At 36.3% G+C, this 19,369-nt stretch overlaps 1 pseudogene; it reads left to right on the forward strand.

Annotated features, from left to right (window-relative positions):
* The first annotated feature begins 17,824 nt into the window (after positions 1-17,824).
* On the forward strand, positions 17,825-18,393 carry LOC140516001 (adrenodoxin-like; annotated as a pseudogene).
* The last annotated feature ends 976 nt before the right edge of the window (positions 18,394-19,369 follow it).

Genomic DNA, 19,369 nt, shown 5'->3' on the forward strand with positions numbered 1-19,369 from the left:
AGAATAAAAGTCTTAGAGTACAGAATTAGAATTAAAGAATTAGGGAACACAATTAGAAAAAAATTCTTAGAACACAGAATTAGAATAAATTTTGGAACACAGAATTAGAATGAAAGCCTTAGAGCACAGAATTAGAATTGAAATCTTACAACACAGAATTAGGGTCAAAGTCTTAGAAGAGAGAATTCAAATTAAAGTGTTGGAATATAGAATTAGAATTAGTCTTGGAACACAGATTTAGAATTAGTCTTAAAACTCAGCATTAGAATGAAAGTCTTAGAACACAGAATTCGAAAGAGTCTAAAAACCCAGAATTGCAATTAAAGTCTTAGAAAGAAACATTAGAATTGGTGTTAGAAACCAGAATTAGAATTATTCTTAGGAAACAGAATTAGAATTAAAATCTTAGAAGTCAGCATTAATATTAAAATATCAGAACACAGATGTCGAATTAAAGTGTTGCAACACAGAATTAGAGTGAGACGTTGAATGTAGAATTAGAGTTAATGTCTTCAAACACAATTAAAATTAAAGTCTTAGAACACAGAATTAGAATTAAAATCTTACAACGAAGAATTAGAATTCAAGTCTTAAAAACACAGATTTATATTTAAATTCTTAGAACACAGAACTAGAATTAAAATCTTTGGAATCTCAGAATTGAAATCTTAGAAAACAGAATTAGAAAGAGTCTTGGTTCACAGAATCTGAATGTGTTCAAATGCTGAATTTGAATGAAAGTCTTCGAACACAGAATTAGAACTAAAGTCTTAGAATACAGAATTAGAAATAGTGTAAAAATGCAGAATTAAAATAAAAGTCTTAAAAGAATTAGAATTGGTTGTAGAACACAGAATTAGAACTATTCTTAGAAGAGAGAAATAGAATTGAAGTCTTAGAACACAGAATTAGAATTAAATAGTTAAGGAATAGAATTAGAAACAAAATCCTAGAAGACAGATTTAGAATTGAAGTCTGAAAAGAAAGTGTTACAACTAGTCTTGGAAGACAGGTACAAGTAAAGCATTCAAACACAGAAGTAGAATCAATCTTGGAACAGAGAATTAGAATTAAAATCTGAAACAGAGAATCAGAATTAAAGTCTTAGAACACAGAACAACCATGAGTCTTAGAACGTAGAATTAGAAATAAAGTTTTGGTAAACAGATTTAGAATTAATCCTAAACAGACAATTAGAATCACTCTTACAGCACAGAATTATAATTAAAGTCTTGGAACACAGAATTAGTATTAAAGTTGTTTTTTTTAAAGCCAAAGAAAACAAAGTTTATTAAGGATTCGCCTAATTGGGTTGCCTCTTAAGGAGCCTAAGCATTTGTAACGTTTGTATTCACAAGTTGGCCAGACACAATCCCAGCTAGACAGAATCTGAGCTGGATTGCATCTGAGCGCCTTCATGGAGGCAAGGTGGGACTTAAATACAGAAAAGAGTATAGGAGGGATCTGGGGGTGGGGTGGGTGGGTGGGGTGTGTGTGGTGTGTGGTAGTCCAGGGTGATGGGAGGAGGGGTTTAGGAAGGGCCTTGAGGGAATCCCAAGGAGGGAATCGCAGGAGGGTCAAAGGCTGGAAACAGCTGGAGGCTATCAGGAGATATCAGACAATGGAGGGTTTGGGTGGGAAGCAGGTGGGTCAATCAATCGAGAGATAACAGACTTGGTCACAGATTTGAGTATGAAAAGCCAGGTTCTGTGTAGAGATACAAGGGGAGCTCAATTTGAGTATGAAAAGCCAAGGTTAAATGAGGAGATTCCAGGAGAGCTCAAGGAAGTTCCCAGAGTCTGAACCTCATCATTCCCCCCTCAAACAGATTGAACCCAAATTATTTTGGGGTAAAGGGTGAAGGTCTCAGCTTCTGAAACTTCTTCCTGCTGGCAAGGGGCGTAGAACTGTCTCTGACTTGATGGGTCCTGTTCAAGGGATCAGACTTCAGAACCTGGGTGGTGCCACATCCAGTGGGCTGGAGACCTTGGATTCAGAGGGAGGTTGGTATACAGCCTGGGCTGTCATCTGGAAGTTGATGGCTTGCACTCTGGAAAAGACAAACCTGGCAAGGAGGTTAGGTAAACACACACCAAACAGGTACAAAAGGAGTAGAAAGAAAAGACAATTCCCCTGGCATAAAAGATAATTTCTCTGGAGAGAATTAAAGATGACTATGGCAAGGCCAAAACATAGAAGGGAATGTTTGATAGGGGAGTTTCTTTCTGTCAGATATTCCCTTTCTTTCCAGATTGCTCCATGGGCATGTAGAGCAAGGAAAGCGTATATTGAGTAAATAAAAACATCAACTGGCCTGGGGTCAGGTCCTAAGGAATGGGTTAAGACTCCCAAAGCCTGTCCTCTCCTTTCATCAATGTACAGAATGAAAGGTTTTCTCAGATTGGGTAGGTCTAGTGATGGGGTGGTGGTCAAATTAGTTTTCAGAGTCTCAAAAACTTTAGCCTGGTCTGAGTCAGTACCCTGAGTAGGGTCATAAAGGTGTTTAGCAATAAAACCAAAATTAAGAATCCAGAGTCTACAAAATCCAGTCATTTCTAAAAACACTCAAACTTGTTTCTTAGTGACTGGAACAGGGATAGACAGGATTGTCCTTTTTCTCTCAGAGGTTAAGGAGAGGTGGGTGTGAATATTAAAGTTTTAAAATACAAAATTATGATTTATTAGTTCAATAGTTTTCTTAATTTCAATTTTATTAATTTCTCCTTTGGTTTTCAATATTTCTAATTTGGTATTTAATTGAGGATTTTCAGTTTGTTCTATTTCAAGCTTTTTCAGCTGCATGTCCAATTCATTGATCTCCTCTTTCTCTCTTTGATTCATCTAGGCATGCAAAGATATAAAACTTCCCCTAAAAATTTGCTTTTAAGAATGACTCAAAACCATGCATTTTTAAATATATAGCTTCTTCATATATTAAATACATCATTGGAAAACACAAATACAAATTATTTTAAATTATAACGCCAGTCTGTTTTTTTTTTCTAAAGGATTTCAGTGAACCTGATGATGACTTTTAATTCTCATGTAGGAGACTGTTAAATAGTTATAGTCTAGGGAATGTCAATAAATTATTAAGTAGAGTTCATGTAATTCAGTTCTCTTACTTATCTGTAAGCAGAATAATATCTAAAAGCATCTAGAGTAAGTATTTTATCATTTATTCTAAAAGGCTTTAAATTTATTACAATTGATTTCAACACCTAAAAAAAGCATTTTTCTTTTGTTTAAAAATCTAGTGTATTACATAATTTTTACCCAAAAGGAAAAAGAAATTATGGGATTTTATGTATTAGTGATAAATGCATGTTAATTATGACATCAAAGAAATTTTGAAATAATGAGCAAATCTGGAAATGCAAGCATCTGTTGGTAATCTCATGTAATTAAAATTTCTAATGCAAATAAAAATTAGTGAAACTTTTGAAAGGATGATTGATGTAAATTAAAGTGCCCCTCAATTGTTACTATTATGCCTTAGACACTTGGTAGCAGCACCTCTTCTTTGTTAAGCTTGTAGGTAACACCTGCTAACTGCTTATCTTGACTGGTGATGCTGAAATAAGGTTGAAAATATTTTATAAAGAGACAAAAGATGCACCTCACTTCATATTTATTATCCTAACTAAGACTGTCTTTGAAACCCCCAAATCCTTCAGATGTAGAATTAGTCAAACACTGTATGAGGTAAGCACTTCAGATATTGTTATCCACACTTTTTCAGATGTTGAAACGACGTCTCAAGGAAGCTAAAAAATCTGCCTAAATCACACAATTAACAAGCGTCACAGATTCTGAACTCAGTTTTTCCTACCTCCAAGTCTAGAATTCTCTCCGCTATGCCAAGCTGCCTGTCTTTTCGTTAAGTCTACTTTTCTCACTGTAGTCAAAGTACAACTCTAGTAGCCTGGATAATTTCATCCTGACCTTCATTACCAGAGGAAAGCAAAAATTGGATAACATTTTTATGGACAGTACAGGGGAGATGCTTAATTTTGCAGTTGATGTTTTTACTCATTTTATGTTGATTACTATCTAATGTTTCTACTTTATTCTGCGAGTGAGAACAGGATGTTTTCCTTTTACAATACATTAGTCTTAAATAGCAAGACTATTAATAATCTTTTTGGAATATTAAGTCTAGACTCATTTTTTTTTTACAGGGAAATACTTAGAAACCCTTAAGTTGATACAGATTAACAGCATATTTTAAGAAGTCTCCTATGTTATTTTAAACTGAAGCTGTTTTTGTAAGTGTATTTTGTAACTGGAAAGCAGACTAGTCCCTTGGGCATTCTTCTTCAATAAGAAACTTTATCATTGGGTATGAATAACAGTCTCTAGTACAAATATTTTGAATGATCTTTTGTAATCCTCATTACCTAGATTTGGACTTCCCGAGAACAGGGCCAAAAATCTGATATTTCCTATGCTTCATTGCACCCAGTACAATGTCTTGGATATGTCAGCAATCATTTGTTGGTTGAACATACAAACTAGAAGCTACAGACAATTGGAAAGTCACAGCTTTTTTATTATTATTACAGCAGTTATGTCCTGTTTCTAACAGAAAAAAACTGTTTTGGAAAAGAATAATTTGAATTGTTAAGCTATTATGACACAAAATGTTGGTTTGCCAGAATATTTTTCTTATTTAGAGCAAGCAGATGCAATCAAATACTAAGTTGATCTTTGAAATATATCATTTGAGGACCTAAAATTAACACACATATAGTAAGGGCACAAAACAGAAATATCTATGCTATGTTATCATCATAGGATTAGTACTGTAAAATATTTGATTTCGAGCTTTAAATAAAGTTAATTTTCAGCATATATTTGTACATTTTCAGTTTGTAAATTCTGATTTTAGTGTATCATTCTTCATGTCAAATATGGTCTCTTTTTTCCTATAAAGTTATTGAGCAGATGCCAGTTGAAGATATTCCATTGTGAACACAGAACATTGTAAAAATGAAATTGTTCCCATCGTATATGAAATAGCAACAGATTTTGCTAAAGAAACAAAAACAGAAGTGACTTCTGAAATGATCCTCAATATGATAGATAAGTGATACAGATTAAAATTTTGCATTTCCTTTTTGTACCTCATTTTTAATTAAAGGTTTTTTTTTTCAGTGTCTTAATTCTAAGCACAGCATTAGTACATGGCTATGAAAACTAATTTTAAAGAACTTTTCAAAAGTTTGTAGTGGGGCCTAGAATTGCATACTGACTAGTTTAATTTTTAATTTAATTTAAATTAATATAATTTAATCACAATAGGTGATTAAAAACCTATTGAAGTTCATTTTATTCATAACAATTTTGTAAAGGGTTTACGTGTTTTGTTTAAAATGTTTAACCTTTAGAAAAACTATATATCTCCTCTGTAAAAGCTGACACTGCCATGAACCTTAAATTACTATTTTTAGTAATAATGCTTTTATTTATTTTCTTTTAAACTACATAGTTGTTAATTTCCTGTTATGAAATAACTTGAAAAATTACTCCATATGAAATGAAAAAATGATAGAAAGGATTAGTTTAGAAGACAATGAAGAATATATGTGGAAGTTTAAATGAGATTAAACTTTTTAGAATTTTTATCATTAATTATGTTTTAAGTCAATGTAAAACTCCCCTAAATTTAATATGAGATAGCTAAGCTATCTCGTAAGCTACTTACACATCAATTCATATTTACATTGTTATTTGAACGAATTTATGTTCTAAAATAATTGGCAAAGTGGAAAATATTAGTTATATTCATGAAACTACATATTTTTGAAGAATTTATCTTATTTTTATCTTGTCTGTTTAAGATGGGAATCTTTGACCTCCTTTCTAATGGCATGGGACATGTTATTTCTTTTCAATTTCAAATTAACTTATATTTCTTTACCATAATGCAAAATTTTCTCTTTTCCTTTATTGAACAGTTACCTTTGATATATTTAAGCAGGTCTTTTCAGTGTTTCAGAATCATTGATAAGTCAATACAGGATCTTCGATTTTGATATGTTCTTTAAAATGTTCCTAATTTAGAAGATTGTACATATGTTAATATATATTGGTAAATTAATTCAACACAATTTGCATTTTACAGTCTGGTCTATGCTATATGCCTTTTGAAAAAATATCTTATGAATCATGACCCTTTAAAAATGGCTTGACCTTAGGAAAACTGGTTTAGAAAATAAAGTTAGCCATGTTGCTAGTAGTTTCAGAATGTATGCCTCAGTATATTTTGTATTATTGTAAAGTTTAAAATGTTTGTGCAGAAAAATTTTCAAGTGATATTTGGAGACCACAGAAGACAGTAGATTAAGAAGCAGATAATGAAAGTTTTACAAAACAAAGCTGTGTCTAAACATCACCAAAACACTAAGACAAAATTTTAAAGTAAAATACAAACTTTTAAAAATATGGATAATTTGAATACGTATCTTCCAAGTCCTAGGCCTTTATTGGTATATAATATATCAAGATGATAAACTTTAACTTTCCATCCAGATATTTTGTTGTTCTAGAGATCTTCTAAATTTGTTCCTGTCACTACATACTGAATTTGGACTGGGAAACAATGATCGTTGTTTCCCAAATCAGGAAGCTGTTTTTTTAAATCACTAAAATGTGCCCAATTGATATGTTGTTATTGAAGATGGAAAGTTACAGAAAAATCTTACCAGCTAGATTTATTAATTTGTAGTAACCAGAGGAGATAAAGTAAAAGCTTTGTCTTCAGCAGCAACAGTAGGACTGATTCTATATGAAAAAGCAAAGAGAAAATAGCATCTATGTTAACTTGAAAGAGAAGTTATTTGTTGAGCTTTACTGTAATTGATTTTTGAATGTTTGGTTATTGACCTGCCTTGGGAATGATTGGGCTTAAAATGCTTTTGACATCTAGCACTAAATAATTCTAGACAGACAAACCTTGCAAAATTTAAGGTCTCTTTTTAGGTCAAAATTGCAAGTATTTGACAACCGTGTAATTGAATAAAGATTGTTTTTATACTGACTTGATACCTGGCTGTTTTATTTTTTAACAGCTTGCTATACATAGTTTGAGGTTTGTTTTGTTTAAATTTTTTTAAAATTTTTAACACAGTTCATATCACATAAAACAATTCCAACTTTTGGTCAAGTGATACTTCTTTTAAAGCATTGACAAATAGACCACAAACGAATTTTTTTAACATTAACGGACTGAGACACAAATAATAACTATGTATGCTAACTTCACAAACCCTTAACCTAATTGTCTCCACACTATTACTAAGAGTTGAAGGACCCTAACTTATTGTTGTTGGTCTAAATTCCTAAGCCTAATAGCTTAATTTTAGACTTAACCTTGGATGTTCCCCTACCAACAATCTACAATTTAATAGATCTGGTATCAAGCTTACAAACCTTTTGACTATAGGAAATTGCCACCAAGAGTAGGGGCATTTCAGGGAAACAATATCTCCCCAACTTAATGTCATTTTCAGGCAGGAGTAGATTGTCAAATTGCATTCAGTCAGGCTTAAAACTCTGCCAGGCATCAGTGGGGAAACTGAGTCAAGAGAATCCTACTTCAGCCAAGGCTGAACAGCTGCTCTCCCACCCTTCACATGGGATCACATTTGTCAGTTCATACCAGCATCTTACAGGCTTATTGGCATCCTGAATTAGAGACTCCGACAGCCTTTCTTGCTATCTATAACTGGAGTCAGACTCAGAAGAACAGTCAGTTAATAGTCCCATAGAGTCTTAAAACAGCAAATCCCAATAATCTGGTTTCATATTTGTCTATAATTTCACATTGACTAAGGAACATCTTTTGAGGCAAGTCTTAAGTGGCTTACATGCCTTTCTACACATGTTCTAGTTCCTGATTATATAACAATAATAAAATCAAATGTACCATTAAAACCTTAACTTTTCCATCAGTGCCAAATTTTACCTGAGGTTACCTGCCTCTAGGAAACGTAGAATATAATCCTGTTCCCCAAACTAAAGATGTCTCTGGTTTAGTCTCAGTAATTAATTCAGTCAATTGTTTTTAATACTAATTGCTTTTACATAACTTTATAACGTGTCCAATTTTTATCCCCATCTCTCCACTCCCCCCAATCAGTAATATCTTGCATTCTGATTTCCCCTTCCCTCAATGAGCCCTCCCTTCTATCACACCCCACCCTTCCCTTATCCCCATCTTCTCTCTTTTTTTGGTAGGGCAAGATAAATCTCTCTACCTGATTACCTGTATTTCTTATTTCCCAGTTATATGCAATAATAATTCTCAACATTCGTTTCTAATACTTTGAATTCCTACTTCTCTCCCTCCCTCCCTCCCTACCCATCCCCACTGGGAAGATAAGCAATTCAATACAGACTAAATATGTGTCGTTTTCTAGAAGATTTCCATAACAATCATGTTGTTTAATACTAACTATATTGCCCTCCATCCTACTGTATCTCCCCTTGTTTTTTTATTCCCTCATTTGACCTTGTCCCTTCCCAAAAGTGTTTATTTCTAGTTGCTCCCTTCTCCCATTTGCCCTCCCTCGTATCTATCCCCTCACCCCACTGGTCCACTTCTCCCCAACTTTCCTGTATTGTAAGATAGATTTTCATACTAAACTTAGTGAGCATGTTATTCCCTCCTTAAGCAATATGTGCAGAGAGTATGCTTCACTTTTCCCCCTCTCTCCTTCTCCCTTTTCTCCTCCATTGAACAAAATTTTTCTTATCTCTTTTATGAGTTATAGCCTGTCCCATTCCTTTTCTCCCTTTCTCCTCTCAATATTTACCTCCCTCACCCCTTAATTTTTATTTTTTTTGGATATCATCTCTTCTGATTCAACTTAACCTGTACTCTCTGACTATATATGTGTGTGTGTGTGTGTGTGTGAGTGCGTGTTTGTGTGTCTGTGTATAATGCCTCCACCTACCCAAATACTGAGAAAAGTCTCAATAGTTACAAATATTATCTTTGCATGTATGAATGTAAACAGTTTGGCTTTAGAAATTCTTTTATGATTTCTCTTTCCTGTTTCCCTTTTAATGCTTCTCTTGATTCTTGTGTTTGAAAGTCAAATGTTCTTTTCTTCAGTTTTGGTCTTTTCATCATGAATGATTGAAAGTCCTCTATATCATTGAATGACCATTTATTCCCTTGAAATATTATACTAGTTTTCTTGGGTGGGTGATTCTTAGTTTTAATCCCAGTTCCTTTGACTTCTAGAGTATTTTATTCCAAGCCTTTCAATCCCTTAATGTGGAAGCTGCCAGATCCGGTGTTATCCTGATTGTATTTCCACAACACTGAAATTTGTCTTTCTAGCTGCTTGCAGTATTTTCTCCTTGACCTGGGAATTCTGAAATTAGGCCACCATATTCCTAGGAATTTTAGTCTTCATGTCTCTTTCAGGAGGTGATCAGTGGGTTCTTTCAATATTTATTTTGCCCTCTGGTTCCAGAATTTCAGGACAGTTTTCCTTGACAATTTCATGGAAGATAAGGTCTAGTCCCTTTTCTGATCATGGCTTTCAGGTAATCCCATAATTTTAAATTGTTTCTCCTGGATCTATTTTCCAAGTCAGTTGTTTTTGCAATGAGATGTTACACATTATCTTCTATTTTTTCAAACTTTTGGTTTTGTTTTTTCACTGCTTGGTTTATCTCATAGTCAATAGCTTCCCTGAACTCAATTCTCTCTTTTAAAGAACTATTTTGTTCAGTGAGCTTTTGAACCATGTTTTCCATTTGGCAAATTCTGCTTTTTAAAACCTCCTTCTCCCCACTGGCTTTTTGGAACTCTTTTTCCAATTGAGTTAACCTCTTTTTAAAGGTGTTATTTTCCTCAGCATTTCTTTTGTTCTCCTTTAGCAAGCTTCTGACTCGCTTTTTAATCTCTTCTATTGCCTGAGACCATTTTACACTCACTTTCGAGGCACTGGAGGCAGGGGCCTTCACTACCTCTGACAGCATGCCTTGTTCTTCCTCAGCTGAAAGGGTAGGAGGAGATACCTGCTCACCAAGAAAGTAACTTTCTATGGTCTTAATTTTTTCCCATTTTGGGGGAATTTTCCCAGCTAGTTACTTGACTTTTGAATCCTTTGTCAAGAGGAGGGTCCTATTACCCTTCCTCTCCCCAGTACCATGTTCAAGGCTGAGATGTGATTCAGCTGCTGGATTCCCCCCGGGGCTTTGGGTGGGGGCAGGGTCATCACTGAGGACTGAGCCTTAAATCAGCTGCTCCCTACTGCCAGAGGCTTTAAGCTGAGCTGTCTGGACAATGGACCCAGGTTGCTTCTGTGGCCACTGTAGCTGCTTGCAACCTGCTACTGCCCCCACCTGAAGCTATTGCTGGAGGAACCCTGTTCTCCTCTCATCCAGCTGAGAAAACCCTCCCACGCTGACATTTGGAGCTTTTTTGTTCGCTTGTGGGTTGAGGGGTCTGGGATCCTCCCTTCTGGGAACTCTCCCTCAGAGTTCTGTTCAGGTCCTGTTCCTCCCAGTGCCATGTGGCCAGGGGTGGCCTCCACTCTGCTCATTGTCCCATAAGATAGACCTTTCCTCTTGGCCTTCCAGGTTACCTTTGGCTGGAAACCTCTTTCACTCTGTTGTTCTGTGGTTTCTGCTGCTCTAGAATTTCTTGAGGGCCATTTTTTACAGGTATTTTATGGGCTGTGGGGACAGTGCTACAGTATATGCATCTTTCTGTTCTATCATCTTGGCTCTGCCCTTGAGGTTTACTGAAGTAGCTGAATGGGTTTTTTTTTTTTGAAAGTTTACCAGACAGTTTATTTGAAAGTTACAAGAATTTCCCAATTTATTATCAACTGACTCAAATAGTGCCTCTAAACGTTTTCCATTAAAATGTTTATGTTGCCTCAAAATGATTTACAATCTTGAGTGCCCATTGTGAACATTATTTTAGTTTGTTCATACTGTATGTACATGTAGCATAACGAAGCTTTTGAAAAGTTTTCTCTAACATTTGACACACATTAGCAGTGATTTTTTATTCCATCCCTCCGTTTTTTTAACACAACCACAGAATGTCAAAACTGGAAGTGACCTTGGAAAGAATTTAGTCCAATTCCTTAATTTTCAAATGAGAGGACCAAGGTCTTGGGAGATTGTGTCATATAAATGTCAGAGCTGGAATTTGAATAGAAACTGTTCTCCTCCTAATCTGCTACGACTACTACACTCCTTCCTCCTTAATTCATTTTTTTTTTGTATTGAAATATTCTCTCAGTAAACCACCTCATCTAGTAATACTCACATATGAATCAGAGGGATTGTATGGGGACATGATAATTCAACCACTGGTAGTTAGGGGACATGGAGGATAGTGCATTGGGCCTGAAGTCAGGAGGACAAATCTTCCTGTGTTCACATCTGACCTCAGACACTTATTAGATTTGGGATCCTGGGCATGTCACTTTACCCTCTTTTCCTCAGTTCCTCATCTGTAAAGTGAGCTTACTAAGGACATACCAAACCACTGCAGTATCTTGCCAAGTAAATCACAAGTGGGATCAGGAAAATTTGGACATAGCTGAATAATGGCATGATTAGACACACCCAGACCCACACTGGTCATCTGACATCACCATGGACAATAATGTGTCCTATATCATCATCAAAGAAAAAAAGACAGATGCTCTACAAAACCTGGGGCCAGGGAGATCACTTCTCAGGAAACCTCATTCTGTCTGCAGCTGCTTTGTTATCTTAACAGAATCATGAAAGGCATGACTCAAAATATCTTTTTATTTCTTTTTCTAATCTGAAAACTATTGACAGTGAATTGACAAAGGATTGATGTCAAATATGCCAAGGTACTTTTAAATTTCAATTCCAAGTCCTCTGTGGTAGAACCAATATCCATTACTATTTCTCCTTCACATGGGTTTGATCTATGGCTTTTCCTTCCCTACTAAATCAGCCATTTTCCCCAAAAGGTGACAAAGCTATTTCTGGCTCCCCAAAGAAATTTTTCTATACTTCTCTAATTGACTCACTACCCACCTCATCACAATAACTCTGCAGAAAATTTTAATCCTTCTTCAAACTTCCCGTAACTACTTGCAGCAACCACCCACAAGCTTTTACTGAAAATTTTGAGGTCATTCCCTGAGAGTTCCTTCTTCTCTCTTCCTCTTTCTCTCACACAGCCAGCGTCTCCTCCTCCACTACTGTCTTTCACACAGAAATCTGCTTACTCCTTATTGAGCCAAACTCCTCTCTACCTCCACAAGTCGTCCCTTCCAGCCCATTTCCTGCAGCAGACTGCTCCATCTATCATCTCCATTCTCTCACTTATCTTCAGTATCTCCCTCTGTACTGCTTGCTTGCCCCTGCCTACAAACATGTCTATCTCTCTCCCATTCTAAAATTGATATCTCCCTGGATCCATCCATCTCCTAAAAGATCATTTACATTAGGCACCTCTCCTTACTTTCCTCTCCTTACCTTTCTAGAGTCTAGCTCCTACCCTCATCATTCAACTAAAATTTCTCTCATTGATGTTGCTAACCATCTTTTTTATACCAAATCTAATGTCCTTTTCTCAATCCTCACTTTGTCTGATCACTTTGCAGGAGTTAACACTGTTGCTCACCCTTCTTTTGGTACTTTTGTTTAAGTTATAGTGACATTATTTTCTTTAGGATCTCCTTTTTTTGAGGAGGTAGGGGAGGCAATTGGGGTAAATTGATTTTTCCTAGATCACACAGCTAGTAATGTCAGGTGTCTGAGACTGGATTTGAAATCAGGTACTCCTGACTCCAGAGTCAGTGCTCTATTCATCACACCATGTAGCTTCCTGCAGGATCTCCTTTTAGTCAGCTAATAAACATTTATTAAATGTCTATCTTCAGCCACCATCATACTAAGCTTGGGAAATGCAAAGAAATATAAAATATAGTACCTGCCCCCCCCCCCCCCCCCAGCATATCATCATGGACACTCCTCAGAATCGATAGCTGGAGCTTCATCCAAGTCATTCCTGCTAACCAAAAATGTCCCCCTGGATTCTTTACTGGACTGCCTTCTCCTCTAATACCATACTATTTCACTTGGTGCCCTCATCAGTTCCAGTGAATTCAATTATGCCGATGATTCTCCCATATATTGGTACCATCCAAACCTCTCTGCTGCCCTCCAGTCTTGCATATTGCTTATTGGATGTATCCACCTGGATATCCTGTAGAGATCTTAAATTCAATGTGTCCAGAATTGAACTCTTTCTATCCTCCTACCCTGTATACGCTTCCCTTTCAAAATTTCTTATTACTGTTCAAGGAACCACCATCCTCCCAGTCACCAAGGACCACAACCTCTTTCATCCTTCACTCTTTGCTTTCCACCTTCCTAAACGAGGACATTGTTAAGATCTTTCAATTTTGTCTTTGTTAACAGGATTTTAGTAACTCAGTATGTATTGGTGAGAGTCATAAAACAGCAGACTACAGATAATGCATCAGTAATCGGGTGACTGTTGAAATAAGTTCATTACGAAGAAGAGATTTGCACATCCAGAATTCCACCTTGCTGAAATGATCACAGAATTTATATACAAAAAATCACAAGTGGGCGAAGATTCATTACAAACAATTTTTTCCCAGGACCAGAGTAGTTTCCCATCAACAGGCCACAAGAGGAAGTCAATACAACAAGTCTGGAGTCCTGTGGAAACAAAAAAATTGGTACTGGCCAAATGGACAAGGAGGTAAAAAAGCTAACTCAAGTAACAATTCCTTAAATATTACAACTGGAAAAGTGGAAACTAAATAGTCTATGCGATATCAAGAATAAGTGATACAACAAAAAATTTAAAAAGATAGAAGAAAATGTAAAATACCTTATTGGATAAACCACTGACCTGAAAAACAGACCCACGATACACATAATTTAAGAATTATTGGTCCACCTGAAACCCATGATCAAAAATAGAGCCTGGACATCATCTTTGGAGAAATCATGGAACAAAACTTCCCTCAGGTCCTAAAACAGGAAGGTAAAAGGGCCATTGAAAGACCCCCAATGACCTCCAGAAAGAGATTCCAAAATGAAGAAGCCAAGGAATATTCTAGCCGGATTCCAAAATTATCACGTCAAAGAGAAAATATTGCAAGCAGCCAAAAAAAACTTCTGAAATAATGTGAGACCACAGTCAGAATAACACAAGATTTAGCAGCTTCTGTATCATGTATAAGAGAACTTGGAATATTACATTCCAGGAGGCAAAAAATCATGGAATACAACCAAGAATCAACTACCACACAAAATTGAACATAATCCTTCAGAGGAGGAGATGGATACTCAATGAAATAGGGGACTTCCAAAATTTTTTGAAACAGTCAGAACTGAACAAAAAATTTGGTCTTCAAATACATGACTCAAGGGAAGCATGAAAAGGTAAACAGAAAAAAAAGTTTGGTTAGATTAAACTGTTTACATCCCTACATGGGAAGATGATATATGTAATGCTTGAGAACTATGTCCTTATTATGACATTTAGAAGGGAAATATAGAGAGAGCATTGATATAAGTTGACTTTGACATGATGATAAAATATTAGTTATGAGATAAAAAAGGTATTGTACTAGAAGGAGAGGAAAGGAAGAGGCAAAAAAGAGTAAATTACATCTTTTGAAGAGATGCTAAGATATTTTACAGTACAGGGAATGAAAAGAGGGAGGGGAATATTGTTTGAGCTTTATACTCATTAAGTTTGGCTCAAAGAGAGAATAACATACTCAGGTATACCTATCAGGTATATCTAAGTTACCCTATAGGAAGCAGGAAGGAAAAAGGCAAAGAAAACATATGGCATGCATAGAAGGAGTGAAAAAGTGAGAGAAGTAGGGGAAAGGACAGAGCAATCGTAATTGTGAACTGAAGGGGCAGCTAGGTGGTGCTGTTGGATAGAGCACCAGTGCAGTAGTCATGAGGATCTGAGTTCAAATCTCACCTCAGACACTTGACACTCTCTAGCTGTGTGACCTTGGGCAAGTCTCTTAACCCCAATTGCCTCATTTGGGGTCATCTCCACTCACCCTAATGAATATCTGGTCACTCTATTCAGATGGCTCTGGAGGAGAAGTGAGGCTGGTGACCTGCACATCCTTCCCTCATTCCAAACAAAGTCAAGCGCAAGTCGTCATTATTTCTCTGATGACATGATCTTCTTCAGCAACAAAGGACGAACACACACAACTGTGAATGGGATGAATTCCCCCATAAAATAGAAGTGGATAGTGGAACAGATTAAAATCTGTAATCCTCCAATATATTGTTTACAAGAAACATATTTGAAGAAGAGAGATCAACACAGAATAAGGTTAAGGGGCCTTAGCAAAATATATTATGCTTCAGCTGAGGCAAAAAATAAATAAAAAGCAGAGATAGCAATCCTGATCTCAGACAAAGCAAAAGGAAAAATAGGTCTAATTAAAAAGAATAAGAAAAGAAACTACAGCCTGCTAAAAAGGACAATAGACATATTGTCTACTGACAATGCATTAATATCCATACTTGTTTATTCATGTACCAAAAGGCATAGTAAAAAAAGTTATTAAAGGAAAAATTAAGTGAGTTACAGGAAGCAATAGGTAGCAACACTATACTAGAGGGTGACCTCAATCTCCTGCTCTCAGAAGTATATAAATCAAAGCACAAAATAAAGAAGGACAAAGTTAAATGGATGAAACATAAATTGCCTAGCCTAAGAGAAGGGGGAAAATATACTTATATAATGCCATTTCAGCAAAAGAAATTGGACAAGATATCAAAGAACTACCTAAGAAAAAAATCGTCAGGATCAGATGCATTTACAAGTAAATTCCACCAAATATTTGGAGAAAAATTATTTCCAATTCTCCACAAACTGTTTGGAAAAAAATGGTAAAGAAGGAGTCCTACCCAGTTCTTTATTATGACACAAATTTGGTGCTGATACCTAAACCAAAAAGAGTCAAAGCAGAGAAAAAAATTTAGATGAATTTCCCTAATGAATACAGATGCAAACCTTAAGTGAAACATTAGTGAAAAGATCACAGCAACTTATATTACAAGGATAATATACTATGAGTAGGTGACATTGATAACAGGAACACAGGGCTGGGTCAATGTTAGGAAAAGTATCAGCATAATTGAGTAGATCAATTAAAAAGCTTACAGATATCATGTAATTATCTCAACAGAGACAGAAAAAACTTTCAGCAAAATTCAACACCCATTTCTATTTAAAATCATAGAGAGCATAGGAATGAATAGAGTTTTATTTAAAATGATAGGTACCATCTATTTAAAACCATCAGCAAGCTTTATATAAAATTGGAATAAGCTGGAAGCACTTCCGATAAGATCAGGAGTGAAACAAGGGTGCTCACTATCATCACTCTTACTCAATATTGGATTAGAAATGTTAGCTTTAGCAATAAGAGAAGAAAAAGAAATTGAAAGAATTAAAACAAGCAATGAAGCCGCATTTAGGGTTAGGGTAACCATCATGATATGATGGTATGTTTATAGAAACAGAGAAAATCAACTAAAAAAACTACTTGAAATAAATTAAAATTTTAACAAAGATGCAGGAAATAAAATAAACCCACACATATCATGGTCATTTCTATACATTACTGAGAAAGCTCAGAGGTAAAAGAAAGAAAGAGAATTTTCATTTAAAGCAGAAAATATAACTTAATTGAGATTCACCTTGCCAAGACAAAGCCAGAAACTAAATGAACACAGTTATAAATCACGTTTCACACAAATAAAGTCAGATGTAAGTAACTGGATAAATATCAGTTGCTTCTGGCTTGGCTGAGCTCATATGATAAATATGACAATTCTACCGAAATTTATTTATTTGGTGCAATACCAATCAAGGGACCAAAAATATTTTATAGAGGTAGAAAAAATAATAATAATAAAATTCATTTGGAAAAAGAAAAAAACTTTTACAAATCAGAAATCATCAAAATTGCTTGGTACTGTCTAAGAATCAGAGGGGTGGATCAGTGGAATTGGTTCCATATACAAGACATAGTAGTCAAGGACTATAGTAATCTACTGTTTGGTAAAAACAAGAATGTCAACGTCTGGAAGACCTCACAATATGACAAAAAACCCCTGGGAAAACTGGAAAATAACATGGAAGAAGCTAAGTATAGGACAACATTATGCCATATACCAAGACAAGGTCCAAATGAGTTCATGACCTTGACATAAAGGGTGAAACCCTAAGTAACTTAGTAGAGCAAAAAAAAATTTTACCTGTGAGATCTGTGGAAATGAAGAAATTAAACCTATCTGTAGTCATATAAAAACGCTCTCCACCACTACTGAAAAGAGAAATGCAAAATTAAACAACTCTTCAGTAGCGCCTGACACCTATCAGATTGAAAGTTATAACAAAAAAGCAACATGCTAAATGATGGAGATGAGGGAAAATTGGAAGCCTGATGCATTGTGGTTGGAGTTGGCAAATGAAAACCAAAACTAAATGAAACAGGAAAAATAAAAGAAATACCAGTACGACAGAAAGAAGGCCAGAAGAAATCCTAGACAAAAAAGAGTTTCGGCGAAGAGGAGGCCCTGGACCCTGCCGGCAGCCGGGACGAAGCGTAGCTGCGCTCGGGAATCGGGAATCGGGAGTAGGCGGTGGAGGCGGCCCCACGCCCTTGGGCCCCTCGGTGGCCCCGCGCCCTCGGGCTCCTCGGCCGCCTGGGCAGGAGGCGGCGGGAGGCGGGGGCTGAGGTTCAGCACCCTCGGCAGTCGTTGGGTACCGGGCGGCATGGCGACTCCGGGCTCTGTCAGGCTCCTGCTGGCCCCGTCGGCGGCTTTCGGGGCTGCGTCCCGCCGCTGCCTTCTCCTGGCCGGAGCCAGAGCGGGAGCTGGGAGTCTGGGTCGGCCCGCAGAGCAGACGCAGGGGAACACCGTCTGCCCGGGGGCGAGCCGGTGCTTCAGCTTGTTGGCCCCGAGCCGGGCCCGCGCAGCTCAGAAGACGAAACAACCATTCATTTTATAAACCCTGATAGTGAGAAACGAACAACTCAAGGGAATGTTGGTGACGCTCTACTAGAAGTGGTTGTTCAAAATAATCTAGACATTAATGGGTTTGGTGCCTGTGAAGGAACATTGGTTTGTTCCATTTGTTACCTTGTCTTTCAAGACCACATATTTGAAAAGTTAGAAGCAATTACTGATGAGGAGAATGACACGCTTGATCTGGCCTACGGACTAACGGACACCACGCTTGGGCTGCCGAGTCTGCTTAACAAAGTCTGCCAACATATGACTGTCCAAGTACCTGAAGCAGTCGCTGGTGCTAGGCAATGCACAGATCTGGGCAAGAACTCATAAACTGCAGGCAATAAGAACTTTTTAATGGAATATTTAATGGAATATTAACTACAGTGAATGGAATTAAAGGAGAATTTGCCAAGTAGAATTTATTGCTATTCCTAGCTTTGCTATTTTAATTTACTTATAAAACTACTGTATTTTAAAATTTTAAAAAAATTATGCAGCCTTTTTATTTCTGTTAAATTTCAGATTGTATAACAATTGTTATAAAAATGCACATAATATTAACTTACATTTGTGCAGTGTTTACAACTTTTCAAGTTGTTTTTTCATTACCTCATTATATACTCATTATGCCCTGAGTCAGGTGATAATGCCACTAGTTGAAATGTGCTGAGGCACAGAGTGGTTGTGATGTGTCCAGCACAGCTAGTTGCAGACCTGGGACTAGAACACAGGTTTCTTGACCCCTTGACTTTTTTTAGTAGATTGTTCGCATCAGATTAAATAAAATAGGAGAAATTTATGAATGTTCTATCAAGAAAAGCTTCTGAGTATGTGTACCAATGCAGAAAAACATATATTATTCAGTGAGCTGCTTCATTTTCTGAATAACGTTAGAACAGATATAAAGATAATCATCTGCCTCTTAATATGATCTTTTAGAATTATGAATATTTAGGATAATTTGAACACAGGTGCCCTATGACAAGTCTGGTCTTGATACTAAAAAATAGAGGAGTACTATAAAGGAAAGTGAAATTCTTGATTCTTTTCTAAGCAGTGTAATATGAACATTTGGAAACTTTCCTAAGTGTTTGATTTGCAATATTCCTTAACAGCGGAATGGAATTCTTTTGAAATTCAGCCTTTTTCTGCAGGGCCAGAGAAGAAAAAAAGCAATAATTTGAATGGGCATTGCAATGTGTTGGTTGTATATGGAAGCAAGTTGGAAATTTTTTTTTGCCTTACAATAAAATAAGAAATAAATTCTTTAGTAGGTTATACAATGTAGCTTTTGGAACTGGAAGAA

The sequence above is a fragment of the Notamacropus eugenii genome, chromosome X (assembly GCF_028372415.1).
Source record: "Notamacropus eugenii isolate mMacEug1 chromosome X, mMacEug1.pri_v2, whole genome shotgun sequence".
NCBI lineage: Eukaryota > Metazoa > Chordata > Mammalia > Diprotodontia > Macropodidae > Notamacropus > Notamacropus eugenii.